Raw genomic sequence first — 26,856 nt, forward strand, 5'->3', positions numbered from 1 at the left:
CCAATCCTGGGTGCCGTGAGTCTCCTCTGAGGTCAGCTGATCCGCTGGTCAGCTGACCAGCCTCCTTCCAGCATAAAGGTCCCGTCTGTGCGCGCGGCCGTGTGAGACTGGGACCCCATTACCTAAGTGACGACCCGACCTCGGCGTCCTAGACGCCGGAGGGACGGGTGCGGGAATGGAGGCTGCCACGACGGCGGTGCTGTTTGCCGCGGCTGCCTCTTCAGTTGTCACACATGGATGTGCTAAACAGTTAGCACGTGAAGTGCCGTTCGCAGACTTTTGCGCACGCAAAGTGCCGCAATTCGCACGATCGCGGACTTTTGCTTGCGCCATTTGCCGTGATAATTGCGCGCGCAAAAGTCCGCGATCGCACAAATCGCGGCACTTTGCGCGCACAAAAGTCTGCGAACGGCACTTCACGTGCTAACTGTTTAGCACACCCGTGCTAAACAGTTTGCACGGCTTTGTGAGTCAAGCCCAAAGTGTGATAACTTGACACTCATCACAGCAACAGCACCAGAGATAGAACTGCTTAGACGTCTTCAAATGTTAAGGTGTTTATTCAGAAAACAGATATACAGATGTGATCAGCAATCTTCGTTACCTCAGCAAAACAATCGGTTTGTAGAATCTTATGCATTCCATGCAGACTTGGGCCATCCCTGGTGAATGGTCCAGGCTTTATCTTATAATCTAGGATACGTTGCACTTAGCGTATATACAGCATACAGATAATGTAAGTTACAAGAAGGAAAGTAGAAAGTCAGCAGTCAGAAGTGGCTCTCTGGAGCCCGACGGCTGTTTTATACTAGCCTCTAAAGAGTTAAACGTGACATCATCCAGCAGGGACGGCCCAGTCCCCATTGCATGCAATTGACTGATAACAGCAGGTGATAGAGGACACGGTCCGCACCTGCTCAGGTGGGACAAGCCAAATATGGCATTCCCTCTCCTATTACCCCGTAAATGAGGTAATATGTCCCTAAGACTATTGTTTAATGCACTTGTGAGCATGTTTTCATAACATTGGCTCATGTTTATCCTGCTGCAGCCTGGAGGTCTGTACATCTGGGCCTGATAAGCCCTCCGGCCGCATTCATACGAAAATGGCGCCTATGAATAATGGCGCACGGCATTGCCGTTAACCCGTATGCGCTTATTGTTATTTACTGTTAAAGACCTTCCTTTCTATCCGGCATGCGCTTATCGTTATTTACCGTTAAAGAACTAACACATAGCCGGGATGCGCTTATCGTTATTTACTGTTAAATATTTTAAACTTATCCTACATGCGCTTATTGTTATTTACCGTTAAAGAACTTACACAGGCGGGATGCGCTTATCGTTGTTTAATGTTAAATATTTTAAACCCCCTATCCTACATGCGCTTATTGTTATTTACCGTTAAAGAACTTACACAGGCGGGATGCGCTTATCGTTATTTACTGTTAAATGACTGCAACTTAGCCGACATGCGCTTATCGTTATTTACCGTTAAAAAAACCTACATTTATCCCGTATGCGCTTATCTTTATGTAACGTTTACCTATTTACATTACATGTAGGCACTTATTGTTGTTTACCTATTTGCTACTTCCTTAACAGGAACATGCTGATCCTTATTTACCGTTAAGGTAAACCTGTATATTATAAAATAATTTTTTTAAATTAAAAAATGTCATAATCAGATTTATTATAAGTTCATTTCTTTCCTGATACCTATTTTCATTGAACATTATCTAACAATATTATCCTTAATAAAAATTTAATTTTAGAAATTATTTAATTAATTGATTAAAGTTATATAATAGTATGATTATATATACTTCCCTTTTCATTTCTTTATTTCTGTTAGTTTGTACTATGAAGCTGCTCCATCCACTTTGTTAAAATTTATACAGTTCTGCATGTTACTCATCTTTATTTTATTATTAAGATTTATAATAAATAATTGTTTCAATTCAGTAGTCAGCATAAGGATAAGCTATAAAATAAAGCATTTTTTAAATGTATGTTTTGTAAAACTATTCCATTGCATTTGCTATGTTTTGTTTTCACACGATTTCACACCCTTTGTTTTTAGATCCTGATAATTAATTTACTCAACACTGTAACATTTTTTTGTTGCATTTATTCAATAATCATTTTTTTATTCCCATACACTTCGGCATACACTTCGGCATATACTGCACTTCATCATACCTACCTACCTACCACCCCAATATCCCTCCTGCACTCTATTTAACCAAACAATGCTGGCATAGGCCGCACTGCATCATACCTACCAACCCACTGTCACTCCTGCACTCTATTTAACCACACAATGCTGGCATAGGCCGCACTGCATCATACCTACCAACCCACTGTCACTCCTGCACTCCATTTAACCACACAATGCTGGCATAGGCCGCACTGCATCATACCTACCAACCCACTGTCACTCCTGCACTCCATTTAACCACACAATGCTGGCATAGGCCGCACTGCATCATACCTACCAACCCACTGTCACTCCTGCACTCTATTTAACCACACAATGCTGGCATAGGCCGCACTGCATCATACCTACCAACCCACTGTCACTCCTGCACTCTATTTAATCACACAATGCTGGCATAGGCCGCACTGCATCATACCTACCAACCCACTGTCACTCCTGCACTCCATTCAACCCCACAATGCTGGCATAGGCCGCACTGCATCATACCTACCAACCCACTGTTATTCCTGCACTCCATTTATCCACACAATGCTGGCATAGGCCGCACTGCATCATACCTACCAACCCACTGTCACTCCTGCACTCCATTCAACCCCACAATGCTGGCATAGGCCGCACTGCATCATATCTACCAACCCACTGTCACTCCTGCACTCCATTCAACCCCACAATGCTGGCATAGGCTGCACTGCATCATACCTACCAACCCACTGTTACTCCTGCACTCTATTTAACCCCACAATGCTGGCATAGGCCGCACTGCATCATACCTACCAACCCACTGTCACTCCTGCACTCCATTCAACCCCACAATGCTGGCATAGGCCGCACTGCATCATACCTACCAACCCACTGTCACTCCTGCACTCCATTTATCCACACAATGCTGGCATAGGCCGCACTGCATCATACCTACCAACCCACTGTCACTCCTGCACTCCATTTATCCACACAATGCTGGCATAGGCCGCACTGCATCATACCTACCAACCCACTGTCACTCCGGCACTCTATTTATCCACACAATGCTGGCATAGGCCGCACTGCATTATACCTACCAACCCACTGTCACTCCTGCACTCCATTTATCCACACAATGTTGGCATAGGCCGCACTGCATCATACCTACCAACCCACTGTCACTCCTGCACTCCATTCAACCCCACAATGCTGGCATAGGCCGCACTGCATCATACCTACCAACCCACTGTTATTCCTGCACTCTATTTAATCACACAATGCTGGCATAGGCCGCACTGCATCATACCTACTTAACACTCAACTGTCACTCCTGCACTCCATTCAAATGTTAAAGAGTGGAACCAAGAACAGGTAACAGGTCCTATGTAATGTAAATTTGATTAAATGAATGAATGAATTATGTATGGGTACGATGCAGGTTAATATTTGAAAATTATACTCTATTTTACATTCTTAGCGCACAATTGAAAAAGGATTCAGGCCTTAGCATTAATAATTTTGCTATATGTAACAGTGATGTGCATGTACTCACAAAGAAAATTATTCAATTCCACCTTTACTACACGTTGGTTCAAGCTCACTGGAAAATAGTTTTATGTGTGATAGATAAGACCTCTGTCTTCAATGTGCACAACATTGTTAGTGGATTACCTGGAGCTGTTAGGCATGGGCATACTAGAGTATAGTAGTGCTGTGTAAGAAAGTGAACCTAATAAGTTCCTCAATGTCCTCCTCTACTACCTTGAGATTTATGTAAAAGTCAAGGTATTTCAATCTGTCTTGAGAATTGTGCATGTACACACAATGTCTCCTTGGGGTACTACACATGCGCACCACTACGGCGCATGTGTACAATCTTAATGCTTGTGTAAGTGGCACGGTGGAAGGATACCACTGACTGGCTTAATTAGCAGGACTCATAGTACAATTTGTATGTGGTGGATTGGGACAGCGATGGACTAATTGACATGAATGTGCATGGGAGAAGACACATGATTTATTATATTACTTGGTTCATAGATAAACAAGGTGCATTATATAACCCATTGTACTGTTTCTCAAACAGCAGCTTATATTTATGTTACAGCAAGTGTTAGTTACTTATTGATAGCCAAATAAAATTGAAAGGGCCTTTTTCCACTACACACAGAATGGATGCAGATAAACTGACTACAATAAATACCTTTGTGAAAATATGAATAAGAAAAATTGCATTTCATGGAATCAGGCCAATACAGTTTGATTTGAGTCAAATTTTCAACATCCATTCGTCATCTAATCAGCATGCAGTGTAAACTAGCCCTAATAGATAGAATTACATAAATGCAATGAAGTACCTGATGACCAACTGAAACATTATTTTAGAAAAAATAGTCATCAAACACTTCACTGTGAAATCTTGTCAAATACATATTTAAAAACAGTGAATGTTAACTTTTAATTTGTACAATAAAAATCGATTGCAATACTATTTTCATCCAAAGAACTAGTGTTTATTGAAAATTACACAATTTTAACATTAGTAATTGTATTGTTCACTGTATTTTCAAACATTTTACCAATGCTCATAATATTGCGTAATTGAAAACAATGCACATGGCCATATTTAGTAATTTACAACATATCCACATCTTGGTGTAACAGGTTTAATATGTATTAACAATGTTTCAATATAAACAATCTTTAACGTTTACAATGCAAAAGGCATAAAAGTAACGCAATGGCCGTAAGGTACATTTAAACACACAACGACGTACAGTTTTTAATACAGCATTTTGCTTAAAATACGAAATTTAAGCCATCCTCTCCAATAAGCATCAGTGTCTGAAATTAGTGAACCTTGCTTCTAAATAGTGTATTTATTGTTAACATGTACTACATAATTTGAGACACAAATATATGTCTTTCGGTTAACTTACGCTACGTCATGAATCGTCTCAAACTTGTCTTATCCTGTACATGCCCTTATATGTAATGTATCCCCACTAACAAAAAAAAAAAATTAAACTTACTCACCTAAGGAGAGGGAATGCTCCGAGTACTAATGAGCCTACCCTCTCCTCTCCCGTTGTCCAGTGCACCCTTTATCCACTTGAGGACCCACCCTTTACCCCCCCCTTAAGGACCAGCGCTGTTTGTTGGGATCTGTGCTGGGTGGGCTCTGCAGCCCCCAGCACAGATCAGCGGGCACGCAGAGCGATCAGATCGCCCCCCTTTTTTCCCCCCTATGGGGATGATGTGCAGGGGGGGTCTGATCGCTCTGGTGGGCAGGCTTGTTGCGAGGGGGGGCACCTCAAAGCCCCCCTCCGCGGCGAAATTCCCCCCTCCCTCTCCTACCTGCTTATCCCCGGTGATCGGGGCTGCACAGGACGCTATCCGTCCTGTGCAGCCAGTGACAGGACGTCCCCTGTCACATGGCGGCGATCCCCGGCCGCTGATTGGCCGGGGATCGCCGATCTGCCTTACGGCGCTGCTGCGCAGCAGCGCCGTACTATGTAAACAAAGCGGATTATTTCCGCTTGTGTTTACATTTAGCCTGCGAGCCGCCATCGGCGGCCCGCAGGCTATTCACGGAGCCCCCCGCCGTGAATTGACAGGAAGCAGCCGCTCGCGCGAGCGGCTGCTTCCTGATTAATTAGCCTGCAGCCGGCGACGCAGAACTACGTCGCTGGTCCTGCAGCTGCCACTTTGCCGACGCACGGTATAAGCGTGCGGTCGGCAAGTGGTTAAGCAAATCCACGGTCGTGGGCACTTCTGAAGTTTTATGAAGCACTTGGGCTCATGAAGGCCGTCTGCTCGATACTGCACATGCGCAATAACGTTACATAGATGCGCCAGCGCATCATAGAGGGCACTCGCACATGTCCAGTATGCGGCGTCACGTCATCATTTGCCAGAGTGCTCCATTCTGTTTTCATTTTAATATAGTCCAAAACTTAAACATGTGGTTCAAATTCAATCAAAACTCTAGCACTTATGCTACATACACACTTGAGATAAAATTATTTGGAAAAGGAAAGACCACAGACCTATTTTAACACATTCCATACAGTATGAGAGCCATACCTACACAGTAGATTATATGGAGCTGAACTCCACATCAGATAAACACTTTCCACGATGCTGCACACACAGATGCCCGTACACATTCTAAAGATCATTATCTGCAATACACCTGTTAATGCAAAAGATCCATTCCAGCAATATGCAGTAATTGTCTATGAGATCTGCAGATCCTCATACACACCTTGATTAACAGATAATCATCTGGAGAACGGATCCACCAGGATGTATTTTCAGATCTGCAGATGAAGTCTGTTAAACAGCGTGTGTATGATGATCTGCAGATCTCATAGACTATGATTGAATTTAGCAGGAATGGATCTTTGGCAGGAACAGATCTTTTGAATTAGTACGGGCATCTTTGTGTGCAGCATCTTGCAAAGGTTGTATCTGTTGGTGGAGTGCAGCTCCATATTATATACTGTGTAGGTATGGCTGTGATACAACATGGAATGTGTTAAAATTGATCTGCGATCTTGCATTTGCCAAAGACTTTTATCTCAAGTGTGTATGCAGCATAACTTTTAAAATTAGTAATTCTTTGCAGTTTTTATTTAACATAAGTAGGTAGAAATAAAATTCCATGCTGGTGTATTTGTCAATGTAAACTACAAATAAAAAGTTCCTTTCTTTTACATTTAAACTGAATTAATAGGTATACATAGTCTGCCAAGTTTACTTTATTCACATCAATAACAGTTGTCGTACATAAAATGTGTTATATTTTAGGCATTATATTCAAATGAACATCACAAATAAGCATGTAGCTAGTCTGGTATGATCGTACTTTAAAGTATGAAATGCAGGATCCGCTGCATGCTTGTTCAGTGCCTATGGATAATATTAGAGGCAGAGGATCTGCAGGCCTACCAGCCAACTGTTATTGTTTACAAGGAAATAAACTTGGGCGTCTCCATATACCTATTTCCTCAGTGCCACTGTAAAGTAAAATGTTTTATACTTTATCGATGGATGAAGTTAAAATTACACTATTAATAGTAAACTCTAAAGCAACTGAACAATTACTGTTTGACAAGGACACTACTCTGAACACAATGAAACACAGATTACTGTGTTCACCCAATGTTGTCTATCAGATTATGGTGAAGGTTTGCGCTTCCCATCCAGAATTGTATTCTGCCTTTGTAAAATCTCAAGCTGATTTTCATGGACATACTTTAGATTTTCTAAGAGTAGACTCATAAGCTCATATATGTTTTTGGAAAGATTTAACATACGGTCCATATGTAAAGTAGTGTTTTTTTGTAACATTGCATCACTAATGTCTTGACTAATACTTTTGGAAACTGGCTCAGTTTCTTTATTGGAATCACTGTTTTCTATACTTTCTACACATTCTTCCTCGACTTCAGATTCTTCAACCACACATCCTGTCTTGTCCTTATTTTTTCCCTGCACTTCTATCTCTTTGGAGGGTGTATCATTACCCAATTTGTCATCGTCATTGGAAGACACCTCATATTCAACTATCCCTGAAACTAAGTTTTCTTTAACCTCTTTCTTTTTTCTTTCAAGACTGTAAACACAAGCATCGTAAACGTATTCATTGCACTTTGTGTAGTTTTTGGTTGCCGAGCGCTTTGGTCTTGTAGAAATTTGGTTGTTTTCTCACTAGCTACTAATTTATTAACCTCTTTTTTTTGTTTCTAATACCTTGTGCATGTCAACAGTAACTGTGATTTTTTTTTTTTTGGATGATTCATTCCCATTTCCAGGGTCTATGTTGTCACACACGTTAGAGTTTCCTTCACTTATGTATTCATCATGAGCATGATTTTTCTCCTCTTTTCTTTTTCTTTCCATGGGTGTCACGGACTCCTGGTTTTCCAGAGTCTGTTTTCCAATTTTTGTACCACTGGTGTTATCTTTCTCTATTTTTCCTTCTTTTCCATTTCCAATTTTATTTTTCTTCTTGTTTTTTCCCAGGTAAACACACTTCTTTGCTTTCATGTTCTGTACAAGAATTTTTAGTTAAATTATTATTGTGTAGAACTTATTAACACATTTCATATATATTGATACACTTCAACTCAGAACTGTGTATTCAGACTATGGGCCATATGCAATTCACTTTTTCAAACAACTTTCCTCACAGGAGATAATTTTTAATCTTCTATTTACATAATTTTTCAGCACTTTAAAAAGAAAACAAGTACAAAAAAGTAGTTAAAAGGGTACTATTACAATTTTTTTTTAGTATTTTGTTGTTCTCTGGTGTCTTAAAAGGCATTTTATTGAAAAGTTTCAAAACTTCACCTAGGAGAAAACTCTGTAGAAAAATTAAATTGCATATGGTAAACAATCACAGAAAGCGCTGCTAAAAGGAGATTCAAGTAAAAAACAATACTTTAATAAAACAATAAAGGATTGGACAGAATTGTCCAGCTTTTTGGAAAAAATGCTGGTAGCATAAAATCACATGCAAATCGCATGAGATACTGAAACAGGTAAACACACCCGCCTCAGGTGTATATGTGCATATACTAAAACTGATAAAACTGGTTTAAAAACTGATGACGGACCTAGAAAAGTCCCAAACAGTGATCTTGTGGACAGGATCCCTCTGTCCTAAAACAGGGATTTCTTTAGATGTTAACAGTGGCTTGTTCCATAATGAGGAGGATTTTGATTTATCAGATTTGCATAGAGTAAAATACAATTGCTTCAATGTGGCAATGAGGTTAATCCAACTTGTGTGCGACTGCACTGAAACAATCTCACCCGTCTCGTGTTGGTTGAGGTTAATCTGTGTTGTTGCGCAGGACTGCGTCTTCCGAGGAGCCGCTCTATCTTACTGGCCCCGGCCGGCGGCACAGTAAAAGAGACTAGACGGAGGTGTCACGTCGGGCAGGAGTGCCCGGCTCCCCTATAGATGATGTGAGTATTTGGGTGGCAGCGGCACGCCGCTGAGCGGACTTCCGTAGTGAGGCTTGATGTTAGCAGCCGCTTGGCTCCAGCTGACCCCGTTCCCCACTGGTGGTGACGTCACACTCACAGCCTACGCTGACGTTTCGGAGGGAACGCCCCCCTTTCTCAAAGCTTGGCTGCTGGGGGATCTGGGGCTGGCTTTTTATGTCCTATGTAGCGCTGTCAGTTTTGCTCAAATGCAAATAATTCCAAGTCTTTATTTAGCCCGTGTGGAATAAGAGAATTTAAATTAAAAATCCACATTGTTTCTCTGCGGGACATTTCTGATACATAGTCTCCTCCTCTCCATGGTCTCTTTACTTGCTCCAGTGCACAGAATTTGGTTCCCTTAAAGGAACATCCATGTTTCATCTTGTAGTGTTCTGATAATGAGTGTTTCTTACAACCTTTTTTGATATTTATACAGTGTTCATTCAGTCTCTCTTTGAGGGATCTTTTGGTTCTTCCCACATAGTGTTTAGAGCATGGACATATTAATACATATATAACCCCCTTAGAGTCACAATTGGTAACATCCCTAATCTTAAATTTATCTTTACTGGTCATCGATTGGATTTCATGTATTTTTTCAATTGAAGAGTTGGATTCTCTACATGCTCTGCAAAAGCCACACTTCTTGAAGTATCCATCTTGTTTACCTTGTGTTGTGCTTTTTACGGTTGGGGCTAATATATTGCCCAGATTCTGAGATCTCCTAAAAATCTATTTTGGCTGTTCTGATAACATAGGCATCAATATGGGATCTTCCCTCAAAATGTTCCAATACTTGCCCACTATACTCTGAACTCTTGAAGATTGTGACGAATATTTCATAATAAGACATGGTTGCTGATCATTATGGTCCGTGTGAACCCCCCTCTCCCTCAATAGATCCTGTCTTACTGTACTTTTCGCTCGTTCTCTAGCTTCCATTAGAGCTTCAACTGGATACCCTTTTTGTTGAAATCTATCGTGCAATATGTCAGCCTCAACCTCAAAGTCACTGATCCTAGAACAGTTTCTCCTCAGCCTAAGAAATTGACCTCCAGGTATGTTGGTCAACCATTTAAGATGGTGACAACTATCTATATTAATGAAACTGTTGGTATCCACTGGTTTCAAATAAGTTCTAGTTAATATCTTGTCGTTTTCCTTGTAAATGGTAAGGTCCAAAAAGTTGACCTGTGTCTGGCTAGAGTCCCCTGTGAATTTGAGGTTGTAGCTGTTGTCATTTATCCACCTCATAAAAGCCTCCAAACTGGCTTTAGTGCCCTGCCAGATAAAAAATGCATCGTCTATGAATCTCCTCCAGAGCACCAGGGCGGCTCCGGGGCCCCCTGGGCCGTAAGGATGGAAGCGTTCCCAGTGGGACATATAGAGGTTGGCGAAAGAGGGGGCAAACCTCGTCCCCATCGCTGTCCCGGTGCCCTGGAGGAAGTACTGACCCTCATAGACGAAGTAATTGTGTTTAAGAATGAACTGGATGCCATCCAAAATAAACTGTATCTGTTCCTCCCTTAAGTTGTGAGCCTCCTCCAGGAAAAACTTCACTGTCTCCATTCCTTTGTCATGTGGTATGAGTATGACAGTGTACAGCGAGCTAACATCCACTGTACATAACCAGTACTCGTCCTGCCATCCGTAGCCATTAAGAATTCTTAAAAAGTGGCCAGTGTCTTTGATGTAGGCAGGAGTTTTCTTGACCAGTTCTTGCAGATAGAGGTCCACATAATGAGACAGCTGTGAGGACATAGAACCTATCCCCGATATTATCGGCCTCCCAGGTGGATCATGTAGACCTTTATGTATGTTTTAGGACAGAGGGATCCTGTCCACAAGATCACTGTTTGGGACTTTTCTAGGTCCGTCATCAGTTTTTAAACCAGTTTTATCAGTTTTAGTATATGCACATATACACCTGAGGCGGGTGTGTTTACCTGTTTCAGTATCTCATGCGATTTGCATGTGATTTTATGCTACCAGCATTTTTTCCAAAAAGCTGGACAATTCTGTCCAATCCTTTATTGTTTTATTAAAGTATTGTTTTTTACTTGAATCTCCTTTTAGCAGCGCTTTCTGTGATTGTTTACTAAGTTTATTCAGGTTTGGGACCCCTCTGCAGAGTCTGCAGCTGCGAGTGTGGGCGCTACGCTATATCAATTCAAATTGCATATGGCCCAATGAATCATACTCAAGAACTCGGATTTTGGGAAATCTTCTAAACCATGATTACGATTCAAAATAGTTATTTTCATACACTGATGATTTGTAGTCTAATTAATTTTATACAAAATAAACATAACTGTTAAATATTTAAATAATTAGTGGAAGTAGAGGAGACTAAGTAGTCGAACTACAGGCTTTTGAATTGGATCCATTTTGGGTCACCCTAGTTGGATTTTTTGTCTGAATACTGTTTTTATAAAGTAAGTCGTGACAGTAATACTGAACATTTTTACTAGTGTCCAGTACGTAAAGGTATTAAGGGTAGCGCTGGATGTCATGATATCAATCTGTGCATAAGCTTGTGGGCTACATACAAAGTATGTATAATAGCATAAGAGTACAATATACACGATCAACCAAAATAGAAATTTTCAAGTTCTCACACAGGCGAAATGAAGAGAAAGGTCTATGGAGGCTTTCATATTTTTTTAATTTAAGTGTAAAAAATTTTACAGGCAACCATGCTTAGCCACTGTCTACAATATTATAAAAGGTATTACACCTATACTAGCATGAACCAGATACGGATTTGTATTATTAAAAATCATATATTGTATTAATAGCTGCGTTTTTGTCTCATGGGTTATTCTCAGGCTACTGAAGACAAATAGAGCAGCATTGATGCCAGGCAACTGAAATACATTTAAAGCAATTAAACATGGAAGCCTCCATATACCTCTTACTACAGTCGACCTTTAAGTTTCATGCAAGATAACAAATATCACAGACAGCAAGGCAGAAGCCATACTAACTAACAGCTTGTTAAATAAGCCTGATTAATTGTGTGTTCATTCCATTTAAATGAATTTATATCCAATGTGTAAACAAATAATCTTGCTTGTCAAGGCTTAGGTACTCTATTTTGACTATGAGATGCTAGGGATATTGAACTACCAATGAACTGGGCCGAACAGGGTCATGGGTGTACCATTTCATTTTGCGTAGGAACGGAAGTAAGATAAAAAATGCTACATATAACATTAGCTATCAAAATTGTAATATTTTAATAGTGCAGCCACTCAAAGTTGTGCTGATTGAACTGGTTTGTTTACTTATTAAACCAATATTGATTTTTGTGTGAACATGAGTAAGACATACAACTAGCTATATTTTACTCTCATTCCATATGTTTTATAACACAATACTACACATTAGACATTATTTAAAATTTTTCTTAAGATTATTATTACATTAAGGGCGTTATCTGTTAATACACAGTGTACTATATAGACTTGTTTCTTACTTTTTTGGTTAAATACACGAGGTCACGATTTCATTATTGCTATTCTTGTTATGGGCATTAGAACAGAGCTACTGTCATTAAATTCTATTTAAATAAAAAAAAGGGCAAAGTAATGATACAAGACGTAAAAATTTGTTTAAATTAATAGGGAACAGACCATCAACTTAGAAGAAGAATGATTTATGTCTCATTATCCCACCCAAAAAAATTTGCTACGTGTTATTTGTACAACTGTCATAATTTTTAAACGTTGTTCTTTTCATTTCCATCACATGATGGAGTCATGTCTGCTTATTGCCAGAAATTTAGAAAAAAAAATTAAAATCAAGTATAAAATTATTGTTACTATATTCACACTGCACTATTGGAATGAGATTAAACTGTAAAATATGCTTATTGATATGTTAACTATAACATATAGATTGTGATAAATATTAACCTTCTTCATCCAAACTCTCCAAAACTTTGGATGTGGACACCACATTCTCAATACTTTCATTTTCCAAACCTGCTTCATTTTCTGTACTAAGTGCTCTCTTATACACTATCTTCTTTGCTGAGGATTTCTTCTTTCTTTTTGTTCCTATAAAAATAAAAATTTTAGATAAAAAAAATTGAACACTGTACACTATGTGTTAATAGTATTTGATACTATATTGAATTTCACAATGACAGTTGATTTAAAAAAATATTTATCAATATAATAAATATTTTCATACCAAAAAAAGGGTTTTTTTTATCCTTCCAGAAATAATTAGGGATTATTTTTTTTTTAAAAAACAGTCTGAAAAAATATCAGGGCTGTGGTGTCGGAGTCGTGGAGTCGGAGTCGGAGCAATTTTGGGTGCCTGGAGTCGGAGTTGTAGTTGGGAAATAATGCACCGACTCCGACTCCTAATGAATTTTAAACTGGAATTAAAATAGAAAATATGGTACAATGTTCTATTTCTCAGATAATAGTCATAAAAATAATGTATATATACAGTCAAAATACAGTAATAGCTGTGCTCAGTCCACAAAAATTAAATAAGGCAATCAAAATTAGTTACTTGTGCTGCTTCAATAAAGCAGTCCCCATATTTTTTAAGTCAGATATACGTATCTGATTTTGACTGTACAGTATATATGATGTGTACACAGGAACATCTTATATATATACTACATAACATCTATTCTGTAAGTATAAAGCCTGATGTGTAGCCGTGCCATTAACAGATGGTCAATGAGATGGAAATAATTCAGCATGGATGCTGGTTTATGCAAATGTATGGGCTCTCTTTGCTCATGAAATAAAAAAAATTGATATGTTGTTAAAATTTGGTTTGGTGACTACAAATTACAGGGTACCTGAGACGGATGAAAATTAATTTTTTTTATACACACCTGGGGCTTCCTACAGCCACCTTCAGGCCAATCAGTCCCTCGCTGTCCTCCTCCACCACCTTGATCTTCTGCTATGAGTCCTGGTATTTCAGCCAGTCAGCGCAGTCCAGCCACGTGCCGCTCCCACAGCCAGGAACATTCTGCACCTGTGCAATAGTGCTGCGCAGGTGTAGTACGCTTCAGGCGGCGGAGTGTGTGCATGCACACTATGACAGACTGGCTCAAGTACCTGGACTCATAGCAGAAGATGCAAGTGGTGGAGGAGGACAGCGAGGGACTGATTAGCCTGAAGGGGGCTTGAGGAAGCCACAGGTAGGTAGAAAACTTTAATTTCATCTGTCTCAGGTTTACTTTGTTACACAGCAGTACTATACTCTACATATGCACTCCCCACAGAGCTGGAGGGAATCCACTGAGAATGTTGTGCACATTGAACACAGAGGTGTTGTCTATCACCCATAAACCTGGTTCAGATTGTGCATGAAGAATGTGTAATAGAGGAAGAATCTCCTCATTCACCTGCAGCGTACCTGCACATCACTCTTACATGTACCCACAGTTACATTGCCTAAGGCCTGATCCATGTTCAGATTGTACATGAATAATGTGTAATAGATGAAGAATCTACTTGTTCCCCTGCAGAGTATCTGCACATAATTCTTACATGTACCCACAGTTACATTGCCTAGGGGCTGATAGATGTTCTTTGTTATGGTTTGTACCTTTTACAAGTACTCTTACCAAGGACTAGTTTTATTACAAAGTGAATAAATATAATAGTCTACATATCCTTCACACTTCAGTTGTCTCTTAAATTCCTAAGTATTGCCAGTTAATAGACGAATTTCACGTTACATACTGTTAATCAACAAAATTGTAATATGCAAATTAAAGGAGTCTGAGTCGTCGAGTAGTCGGAGTTTGTGGAATCCTAAACTGAGGAGTCGGAGTCGGTGGATTTTTGGACCTACTCCACAGCCCTGAAAAATTTTGACCTACATACCCAGGTTATGTTAATATTTTACTCACACTTTACATAACATGTGCAGTAACCACATAACGCCTTGGACATAAGCTTTAAAAATAGATAACTGGTGGCCCAATTTTTGCTGCATGTGCAAATTTATTGCTACGGAACAGTTAGGCAGACACTATAGAAATTGTATATTTACAGCCATCAACATCAGTACAGCAGGAAAATAAAGATGCAATAAACAGGTAAGTTCGAAATATCTTTTATTCCCTGTGCTCGGTTTCATTGTGTACTGCTCAACCTCATCAATCAAAACTATGATAAAATAAATACTTGAGCATTCAATGTGCCTTCTCACATCCATCGACATAGGTCAGTCTTTGTTAAAAAAATGTACATTCTTACCCAAGCCTGCCCCCATGTGGTTATATTCATGAATTTTTTCAACTTTTGCAATACATAACATTGATAAAGAATACTCAATAATTGAAATTTTAAAACACAACTAGAATAAAAAAAATAAAAACAAATTTATAAAAAAAAAATTACAATTTTAGAGAATTACACGCACTTATTTTATGGTCTCCCAGTTATCGGGTAGTCCAAGAGTATCACCTGCTTTTAAAATCCATGATGACTCATCATTGATGAGATAGTCTTCAACAAATCCAACGCACTTTGCTGTCTTATGACTGCTAAAGGGGCCCATACACCTAATGATTTTACCAATGATATACAGCCGATCCTATCACAGTGATGAAATCGGCCGTGAAATCGCCGTGCATAACGCTGATAGACCAATCATTGTTCCAGTGACATCAGATGTTCACGTTGAACCATCCGTGAGGAAGAGTTTTATCGATCGCTGGCGGGTCGTGAGTGCATGGCTAGCGTTGGGCAAATTCACAAAGACCAACACAATGCAGCGGATATACATTTTCTGTTCCGCCACTAGCATGTTCACCACTGTATTGCATACGCTCCGAAATATGGACCTTTTCACCAGCTACACAGAACTTTAAAGAGACTCTGTAACAATTTTTTCAGCCTTAGTTCTTCTATCCTATAAGTTCCTATGCCTGTTCTAATCTGCTCTGGCTTACTGCAGTCTTTCCTAACTGCACTGTCTCTGTAATAAATCAATGTATCTTTCCTCTGTCCTGTTTGTCGGGCTAAAGCTTGATTGTGTGGAATGTGCAGGGCTGCTTGTGATTGGTAGAAGCGATACACACCCTCTGCAGGCCCCCTGCATACTCTGAATGACTCATACACTATGCTTAGCTGAGCCTATTAGAAGCTGGTTAGTTTGTTTGTAAACACTGCCTAAAACTGTTAATTACAAGCCAGGATTGCAGCAGAGAGTGGCAGAAACAGCACAGAGGGGCACAGGAGAAAATAATGAATAGAATGGTATGCTTTTTATTGTAAGAATATTAGAGTACAGATTCTCTTTAAGTCCAGGCAGGAAGGGTAAACAGTACAGCGCCATCCACAGTTTAAATTTACCCTAGCCCGGAAGTTCGGTAGCTGAAGGAACGGTCCACATCAGGGAGCGTACAAGAAAACAGCGGGGACCTGGTTAGTTGCGCCAGGGGAACAGGTAATGTATGCGTGTGAAGGGTGCAGCAACTGCAGCAGCTTCACATATTGTGATCTGTTTCAGAATTAAATCCAATCACAATCTGTTTGCAGTAAAGGCAGTCATACGATCTGGATATCAAACAGCATGTCACGGATGTCGGCTAAGCGTCTCTCCCTGTCACACGAGTCATGCAGTGACAGTGATGCGTCAATGCAAATACTTTGCCTTTTACGTACACTATCTATAGCCATTATCAAAGTGTCACTCACAGGACAATGTACTGCACTACAGCAGAGGCACAGGTGTGACAAAGTAGGCAGGTAAAGCACGCAATTATGCTTGTGCATCCGCCGTCAGTTTTGTACATTACAAATTCTTTTATTTTTTTTTATTTTTAATGTAAAACAAAATAAAAAATTACCTTTCCTACGGCCTAGAGTTGGATTTCGAAGGATAGCTTCGCGAAGTTTTCTCTCCCATTTATTGTACTGAACTGTAGTGTACTTTTCACGAGATATCTTGTCTTGTACTTTGGACTTGCAGTCCTGAAACCTGCGACAACAGCTGAACGGTCAATTTGTGAAACTGAAGATACCTAAAAAAAAAAAAAGTCATACATACCTTACTTTACGTAATTCTTATAAAAATACAGGTGAAATTAACTGTAAATAGATTAGTTCCCCAAAATAACTGTATAAAGATATGATGCGTTTTCTTGGTGAACTTTACACGTACAGTGAACAATTTCTTTGTATCTGTTTTAGGTATTGACAAGATCGTGGGAGGGGGCAACAAATTGGGCCTGTTATATGCAGCTTCAACGCCTGAATAGCTTCTGGTATAGAAACATTCACTTTAGAATAGCTAGATATGTTTTCAATAAATATGTAAAAGCGTAATAATCCGCACCACCTTCATGCATGTATCTTCATTTATTGGTAGAAAAAGACAAACATATTAAAAAGAACTGCAGGGCAAAACAGTCCGCTGTTTCGGGCTACCTGCCCATCTTCAAGTTGCCCAGTTCTGATTAAAACACATATCAATGCACACATATATATACATCTCATCCAATCGTAGGAGGTATACAAATTAGAGAACCTGATGGAGAACTGATCATTTGCATATATTGACCACACCTATAAGGCCACAAAGTGAGCTGATTGGCTAAAACCGATTTTCAAATTCCCAGTACAATGTAAATACAATAAAGATCGTTCCATATCTCACAGTAATCAGAGTAATCAGATCTCTCATGATCTATATAATTATATAGATCATGAGAGATCTGATTACTGTGAGATATGCTGATAACGATCTTTATTGTATTTACATTGTACTGGGAATTTGAAACTCGGTTTTAGCCAATCAGCTCACTTTGTGGCCTTATAGGTGTGGTCAATATATGCAAATGATCAGTTCTCCATCAGGTTCTCTAATTTGTATACCTCCTACAATTGGATGAGATGTATATATATGTGTGCATTGATATGTGTTTTAATCAGAACTGGGCAACTTGAAGATGGGCAGGTAGCCCGAAACAGCGGACTGTTTTGCCCTGCAGTTCTTTTTAATATGTTTGTCTTTTTCTACCAATAAATGAAGATACATGCATGAAGGTGGTGCGGATTATTACGCTTTTACACTATTGAATCCTGTGGTGTCCGGGATTTTTCTCCAGCACACCTACCATTCCTGACTGGATGGCATGCCAGTGAGTGCTACTCCATACATAGAACTTCAATAAATATGTATTCGCTTCGTTTTGCAAGATGTTCATGTATAACATTTATTTAAAATCCCCCCCCCCCCCCATGAGGTGCAAATGCAAGCCAATTAAGCATCAGGAAGTGCAATTAAGCAGTACATGAGCAAAGGGAATTAGTGCCGGTGTTGTGTTTCTGATTACACTTCCTGTGGATTTGCAGTGCACCGCATGCGCACTAGTAGACTGTGCGGTGGCTTTTACTATTTCATAATGCTGCTGATGGTAACATTATAATTATCTCTGCTTACACACATCCTACACTCCTAAAATTTTAAAGGTAGGAAGGGGGACCCCAAACTACATCTATAAAAAATTGCAGCCCCCGAGCCCCACTGCCTCCAAAGTTTCATTTCAAGAATCTATCTCCTGAACCACTGGTGCTCGGTGGATGCAATATGGCATACAGTTGGTTCGGGGGATCCATTCCCTTCTATGAAAATTTGAATAGTCTACTATATATGGAAGCATAGATATTTATTATGTTAACATCAGCATCAAAATTATCTTCACACTGTGCATGTGTACTACTCTATGTGGTGGGGAGCTTCAAGTTAGTGCAATCATACATTACACCAGTATTGTGTCCTAGTAGGCTGCCTGTTGATTTGCGCTTCCACACATGTGCAGTTGTAGACTAAGTCCACTATTCCGATAGCATGATGATGCTGGTGTTAAAAAATTGTCCAAAAAAAAATTGCACCAGGAGATATTACACTAATCATATTTTGAGGGTAAGGAGTGAACACCTGAAATACATAAAAAAAAAAAGAGATTGCAGCCTCCCTGATCCCTGCTATTCAAGGAGATAGATTAGTGAAAAGTTTCTTATGAAACATTTGGTCTCTGGTGCAGAAATTGTGTAGAATGTAGTTTGGGCTGTTTCCTCCCTACAATAAATAATATTGTAGTGTAAGAATTGTGGAAGCGTAGTTATGTACAATTAAACCACCAGAAGAAAAATTAAACTCACAGTAAGCATGCATGATACTCGTTATGTAAGGGAGCTTTCGGCCAGGTGTAAAGATTGATAGCACCGGTCGTAAGCTTCCTTAAAAACTACAAAACTTTTCCTACTGTAAATATCTACGCCTATACAACTATTACACTTAGATTATTTTGTGGGTAGAAAGGGGACACCACCATAACTACATTAATAACTATCTTCAGCACCCTAGACCCATTGCTTCCGGAGATTGATTACATAAACCTATATATGGAACCAGCTCTGCTCTGCAGCAGAAATTTGCCAGAAAAGTAGTGAGTGGTGTCACTTCCATGCCCTTAATTTGTGGAGTTTAAAAGGTTTTGGAGTGTAGATAGGTTGCTATTTGTAACATCATTAGCATCATTCTAAGTTACATGTGTCCACACATTCTGCTAATGCGCATGCGGCCAGCAAAAATCAGTATTCAGCGTACTTAGACACAACAAAGAAATATTACAATTTATCCATTATAATTCTTCAAATCAACATTACAAGATGTAAAACCTTGAGTGAAGGAAATAATGTGAACACCTGTCAATATCTCTAACTGACATAATAATGTAGTACTGGAAACATGAATTCTGTAATGTAAATAGTATTGTACACTCAAATACTACTTACTCATACTACTTAAAACTCATATCCCTGCCTACCAAAGCTGTGTCAAACTTCAACTTGCTAAAAGGTTCATTGGCTACTTATGTAGGATAAGGATAACATGAGGTATTAGTATGCAAAATTTCAATCTCCACGCAACGCTGAAGCTAGAGAAAAATTATTTAAAAATATATAGGGAAGCAGTAGGGCATGTGTGGTGGGATTATGCATATAGGTAGTTTGCTCACTCAAAATCATAAATGGAAATGTTGAGTAATGCATTATGTAATTATGCAAACAATTTGATAAGTTAAACACAGAAAAAATTAATGACGTACTTAATGTTCAAGCACAGTATACTACTGGGCATGCGTGGCATATCAACTTAACATGCATCTTAATAAGACACAACACCAGCTTCTAAGACATGACAATATTCACTTTACTATGCATTGCTCTGTATGGATGATTGTAACATTTCTGTGGGTTCTTTGCAACCTAAGCCACACAACAGTGGAGGAAAGAGCAAAGATTTAAATTAATACGAATGCTATTAGTGTAATGATGAATTTTATCCACACTCGTGCACTATGCATTTAGGTACAATATTTAATGTACATAATTGAAAATCCAGTCCGATGCTAGCAAAAAATATATTATTTGTATTTATTCATTAAAAGAAATCTTCTAAATTTTAACATGCAAACATTTTAAATAAATTAATAACTACTAAGTACCTGATTGTAGAAATAAGTATTTGATTTCAATGATGTAGCAGAAACGGTGTAGTGTCAGAACGGGCAGCCCCGCAGGTTGGGCCGCTCTGTTGCTTCTGCGCATGGGGCTATGGGACGTGCGTGCTACGTCATCCTCCACCGCTGCAGTTTCGTGTAGTGTGATGAATGTGTATATTTCAGTGCTGCTCTGCTTTATCACTATACTACACCCCTTGTTCGCCACTGTTATGTCATAATAGGCAGCCCGAGAGCAGCCCAGCTCGCTGCAGAGGAAACATCATCGCGTACTACAGCATCGGGATACACGTCTTCAGCAGAACAGCGCATGCCCGTTTTTCTGCTGCTCATTTGTATATAAACGTTGTGGCTGCCTCCATCCACCACCGCAGAAGGGGCGGCGAGCAAGGGGTGTACTATAATGATAAAGCAGAGCAGCACTGAAATATACACATTCATCACACTACACAAAACTGCATTGTTGGAGGACGACGTAGCACGTACGTCCCATAACTGCATGCGCAGAAGCAATAGAGCGGCCCAACCTGCGGGGCTGCCCATTCTCACACTACACCTGCACTATCACTCAGCAGAACCAATCAGTATGCACTCATAACTACGAAGTTATTATACACTATCTACTTCCGCTCACAAGCCACTTCTGCTCATTCTCAACTGTTGGAATCGCCCTCTTACACGCCCCTCTCAGTGTGGTATCACTTGTAGGGGTGTGAATAGGAGGAGTTTCTTTGGCGATTAAGTGAAAAAAGGAATCTCATTTATTAAAACAGCTTAAGAAGAACACAATGCACTACACACCGCGTGAACCTTGTGTCCATTTTGTTATTTTAATAAAGTTTTGTATTTAATAGCGCTAGCAGCGGTGTAAATATTCTTACTGTAATACATCAAAGCATATAAAATCTAAATAACATAATTATTTATTATATTATAAACCTCTACAACCCTTTTTTTGGTAAAAATTAAATAAAAAAATCACATTGTACTCAAATTCTAGTCCAAAAAAAAAAAAAAAAAAAAGTACCGTATATACTCGCCTATGGCCTCGATTCATAAACAGCAGTGCGATAACAAAAATCTTGTCGGGAAAATACTGCACTCGGTATTTTCCCGGTCTGTGTGCTAATTCATAAAGATTTCCCCAGCTGCCCTTGGAGGTCGGTAAATTACCGCAGCCCATTAAGCGGTAGAGTAGAGCAGTGTCCCGATTCCCTCTTTGCCCTGCAGAAATGAATCACACAGACGGCTCTCTCTGGCTCTCCCACTGATGACTCAGACAGATGAGTCACACAGTCTTTCCCTGCCTGCAGAAATTACTCTCACAGCCGGCTCTTTCCACTGATGACTCCGACAGATGAGTCACACAGTCTTTCCCTGCCTGCTGAAATGATTCACACAGACGGCTCTCCGGCTCTCTCCACAGATGAATCAAATAGACTTTCGGATCTCTGCACTTTGCATTAATCAGAGCTGTCAGAGCTGTCGGTAACTTGTTAAGACCTCACCAGAGGTGTCGGTAACTACCGCCAGGCTTACCGCATGTTCAAGGCTTTATGAATTGACATTTGCTGACAATTTACTGACATGTGTTGTCGGTAACTGCAGCCAAGTCGGTAATTTAGCTCCCTGGTCGGTAATGTCAGCTTTTCATGCGGTAACAGCCTTTATGAATTGACATTTTGCTAAGTGGTCGGTAAAGTCTGCTGTTTTCAGCATTACCGCATGAGGTAATGCTTTATGAATCGAGGCCTATAAGTCGAGAAATTTAGGACTGACTCAAACTATAAAAGTGGGGGGGTCGCCTTATACTTGAGTAGTCCTAAATTTCACAACTTATAGCAGAGAATTGTAGGGGAGCCTCTTTCTCTCCCCTTACTCAGTCCTAACGCTGGCAGCTTTCCAGAAATCCCCCCTCCCTCCCATCACCACGTAAAGGATGGTCTTCTCCCCCTCTCTCCCCCCTCTGCCGCAGTCATCTAATGGTCAGCGCTGAAGTGGAAACTCACTGATTACACAACGAGACATCCTCCCTTGTCCCTCTGCTCACGCTGGTCTGTTTACAATACCACAGCTACGGCTCCGATGACACATGAAATCACATGACATCGGAGCCGTAGCTGTGGTATTCTAAACTAACAGGCCAGAACGAGCAGAGGGACAACAGAGGATGTCACGCTGTGTAGTCAGTGAGTTACGTTTCCACTTCAGCGCTGATGCTGCATTGATGACACAGAGGGCTGAGCGAGAGGGAGAAGAAGCCATCCTTTGCGTGGTGACCGGAGGGAGGGGGGCTTTGTGGAGAGCTGCTGAGGAGGGAGTGAGTGAGACGGGGCCCTTTCCTTGGTGGTGGGAGGGAGGGGGGAATTTCAGCAAGCTGTGTGCTGTAGCACTTTGGGGAAGGGGAGACAGATGCTGGCTGCTGCAGCTCCTGTAAAACAGGGGACACACAGCTAGGGGACATAGGGGCCACACAGCCAGAGGGACATGGGCCACATAGCTACAGGGGCCACACAGCCAAGGGGACACTGGGGCCACAAAGCTAGAGGGGCCACACAGCCTGGCGGACACAGGGGCCACACAGAGGGGTCACAGTGACCACACTGAGACATCCTGGTGCCAAGTGCAGTCTTTAACTTTCCTGGGTAGACTTGTACTTGAGTAAATAAAAAAAATCCAGCTTAAGAGGGTCAAATATTGGGGTCGACTAATACACGAGGTCGACTTGTATCCTAGTATATACGGTAAGTCGGATTTCCTAGCCCACATACACAATGCAAACTCATTAATGAGTCTGACGTTCCCCATACGTATTCAACTAGAGAGCAATTAATTTCATATTACACTGTAAAATAATTGATTGTCATTGACAAATACTTATATAAATAAAGTAAAACCACTTGACATAACATATGGAATGTACGATGTCATACCTAATTCGTTACTTTACAAGTTTTTAAAAAGTATTTTTTTTTGTTAAATATATTTTTAAATAAAGCATTAAAACATATCTGAAAATGTTTTTTCTTAATATATAAATAAAACATTTTTACCTGTATAGCGATGTCCTCCCAGACTTTCTCCTTCTTTCGCAATTCTTCAGCATTTTGTTCTCTGGTGAATATGTACTTAAAACAAGGGCACAAGTGCGAGCATAACTCTAAATTCTCTTCTTCAGTGAATTTGAATGCTCTTTCTCTATTAGTTCCCATAAGCAATGATTGCTCTTTATCACTTTTTTCCTCATCTTCCATTAATAGTACGCTTGATCCAGAATGGATTCACTGCTTGATTCTTCTGTTTGAAATACTTGGTTATCTCTGTACTGTGTTAGATCAAGGACTTTAGTCTGGACATTCTTAGCCATGTTTGTATTCTGGTCTTCTTTGGAATTTTTGTTATCTTTTGGCTTCTTGATAAACTTTTCATCATCATCCTTCAATTTTTCTTGCACTGCTGTACTTTTTCCAGGTTTCTCTTCGGCTTTTTTCATTTGCGATCGGGTGTGTCTTTCAGTGGCACCGGATTTCTCGACATTAAATGTATCTGCACGAACAGTTGTCTTCTTGTCCTTCATTGACACGGATTGTGGATGCTCGGTTTGTCTTCCTTTATCGTTCTTTTTCTTCTGGCCACCGCCCTGCGACTTTAGTCGTCGTTTCATCTTCGGTAGCTGCTGTCTTCGCTTAACGCAAGCTGCGTGTAACAATGAGCGAAGTCACACGGTCAACTAAATATAGGGAATAGGGAAACCTCGCGAGACTCTGAACATCCAGGCCCGCGAAACTATTAAAGAAGCATACCTCTATTTCTAAACATGTACATAAGGGATTTTAAGACTCAGTAAAGCTACTTAAATTTTACATAAGCTGATAAACAAAATACCTATGTAGATTATTTATATAATAATGTGGACACATAATATTAATTCTAAATTACATAGGATAAAAACCACGCATGACAAGAACGTGATTCTCATGTGCACGCACATGCATGAACCTCGTGATATGCTAACACATTTTTTTAAACCAATGAGAGTCACCACAAAAATTACAATACTGTGATTGACACCAGAAACAGCTAATCATGTGAAAAGTAAAATAATAAAAGCACGATCTTCCTTTTTAGACACAAGGTTTGTCGTGCTTTGTGCCAAGATATAGTTGGAGTACATGGTGAGAAAATTTTATTTAAAGTGCTGTCGTACATTTGTACTATAGAATTAATAATTTTTATTAGTCATTATTATGATATTCAGCATAGATTTCTAAATTAAAATCTTTATTAGAGGGATCATCAACATATTGAACAGAAATAATATAAATGCTTTTATTCAGATGTTAAATAGCAGCATAAGTTGTGGCAAACTTTTTTTATATTTAATCACATACGGAAAAGACATGCATTTTGTTAGCCACCGCATTGATGTACATATTTATAGGAAGAATTTCATTCTAAAATTGATACAACTTTATTACATGAATTTCCGATGAAAAAAAAAGTACATATCTGCCTACTGCTATAGACATATTATATGTGACGAGGATGTTATCATCAGCTAATTAAATTAACTCATCTTTTTGTAAAAAGTGATCAACATAAGACTATAGAATTCATCCCATAAATACATTGTAATAAAGCATCGTTCCTTACATGTGCCTATGAAAATAGCTTCATTTTCAATTTTCGTTTTGTACAATTAATGTTAGCTTTGACATACAGTAAATTGTGTTCCATCATAATTCAACCCACCACTCCAAAAAAAAATTTCCAATACAAGCTGCCATTACTAAACATGACCTACTTACAAATAAAAGACAAGCTTCACTATCTAGCACCCCCTACTGGCCAGTCAGTGTACATTGATGAATGTTATACACGGCAGTAAACCAAAAAAAAAAAAAAGTGGTAATGTGGTTGTAGTGAATAACACCTGCTTAGTCAGTAAAGGAAATCTGAAGGTGTATATAATGTAAAAATAACGTAAATTAAGTTATTCTTAGATCACGCTTGACACAATTGGATTGAATTACTGTCTAAATTTTCAGTCAACTAAAATTTAAAAATCAAGGTTATACATTTTTAATAAAATTTCACATTTTTTTAAATTCCGCATACAAATTTTACAGTTAATATTCTATATATTATTAATAAAGATTAGTAATAAAAAAGTAATAGAACATAACAGCAGTGTAAATGAGTAAACTACTATATTGGGTAATAGTACATTATTTATTCATGTTTAACCTATTTTGGTTCCTGGACGTAGTTTCTACGTCCAGGAACCATGCGCGCTACCGCGCGCTCCCGCGGCCGATCGTGCGCGTGCACGCGCACTCCCGGCCGCGGATTCGGTAGCCAGGGAATCAATGTATCGGGCTACGGTGCCCGATCATTGATTCCTCTCCCCCGCTGAAAAAGCGACAGCTTCTTTCAGAAGCTGCGCCTTTTCTGGCCGTTCCCTGCCCAATGCGCCACTCTAAGCGTGTGTTACGCTTAGAGTGACGTCATGTAAACAAACTCATGGCCGCCATCTTGTGGCCAAAAAGTAATACTACACCTGTAAAAAAAAATAATTTAAAATTAACACACATTTACATTATAAATCTATTGTTTACCTCCCACCCTCCCAAAACTACCCAAATAAAATGTTTACAATAAAAAAAAAAACATTACAATAAAAAAAAAAAAACATGTAAATATTTACCTAAGGGTCTAAACTTTTTAAATATCAATGTAAAGATGAAATATTTCTATATTTTTCTTATTTTAAACTTGTAAATAGTGATAGATGCAAAACGGAAAAAATGCACCTTTATTTCCAAATAAAATATTGTCGCCATACATTGTGATAGGGACATAATTTTAACAGTGTTATAACCGGGACATATGGGCAAATACAATACGTGAGTTTTAATTATGGAGGCATGTATTATTTTAAAACTATAATGGCTGAAAACTGAGAACTAATGAATTTTTTCTGTTTTTTCTTATTCTTCTTGTTAAAATGCATTTACAGTAAAGTGGCTCTTAGCAAAATGTACCCCCCAAAGAAAGCCTAATTGGTGGCGGAAAAAACAAGATATAGATCAGTGCATTGTGATAAGTAGTGATAAAGTTATAGGCTAATGAATGGGAGGTGAACATTTCTCAC

The 26,856-nt window shown here is 39.4% G+C and overlaps 1 long non-coding RNA gene across 1 annotated transcript; it reads right to left on the reverse strand.

Moving 5' to 3' along the window:
* Positions 1 to 5,874: 5,874 nt before the first annotated feature.
* LOC137570941 (uncharacterized) lies at positions 5,875 to 22,776 on the reverse strand. Its single transcript, XR_011031248.1, has 4 exons — positions 22,712 to 22,776; positions 17,022 to 17,195; positions 13,102 to 13,245; positions 5,875 to 8,239 (listed from the first exon to the last, which is right to left on the reverse strand). It is a non-coding gene; the product is annotated as an uncharacterized lncRNA (long non-coding RNA).
* Positions 22,777 to 26,856: the final 4,080 nt, after the last annotated feature.

This window comes from Hyperolius riggenbachi, chromosome 4 (genome assembly GCF_040937935.1).
Source record: "Hyperolius riggenbachi isolate aHypRig1 chromosome 4, aHypRig1.pri, whole genome shotgun sequence".
Lineage (NCBI taxonomy): Eukaryota > Metazoa > Chordata > Amphibia > Anura > Hyperoliidae > Hyperolius > Hyperolius riggenbachi.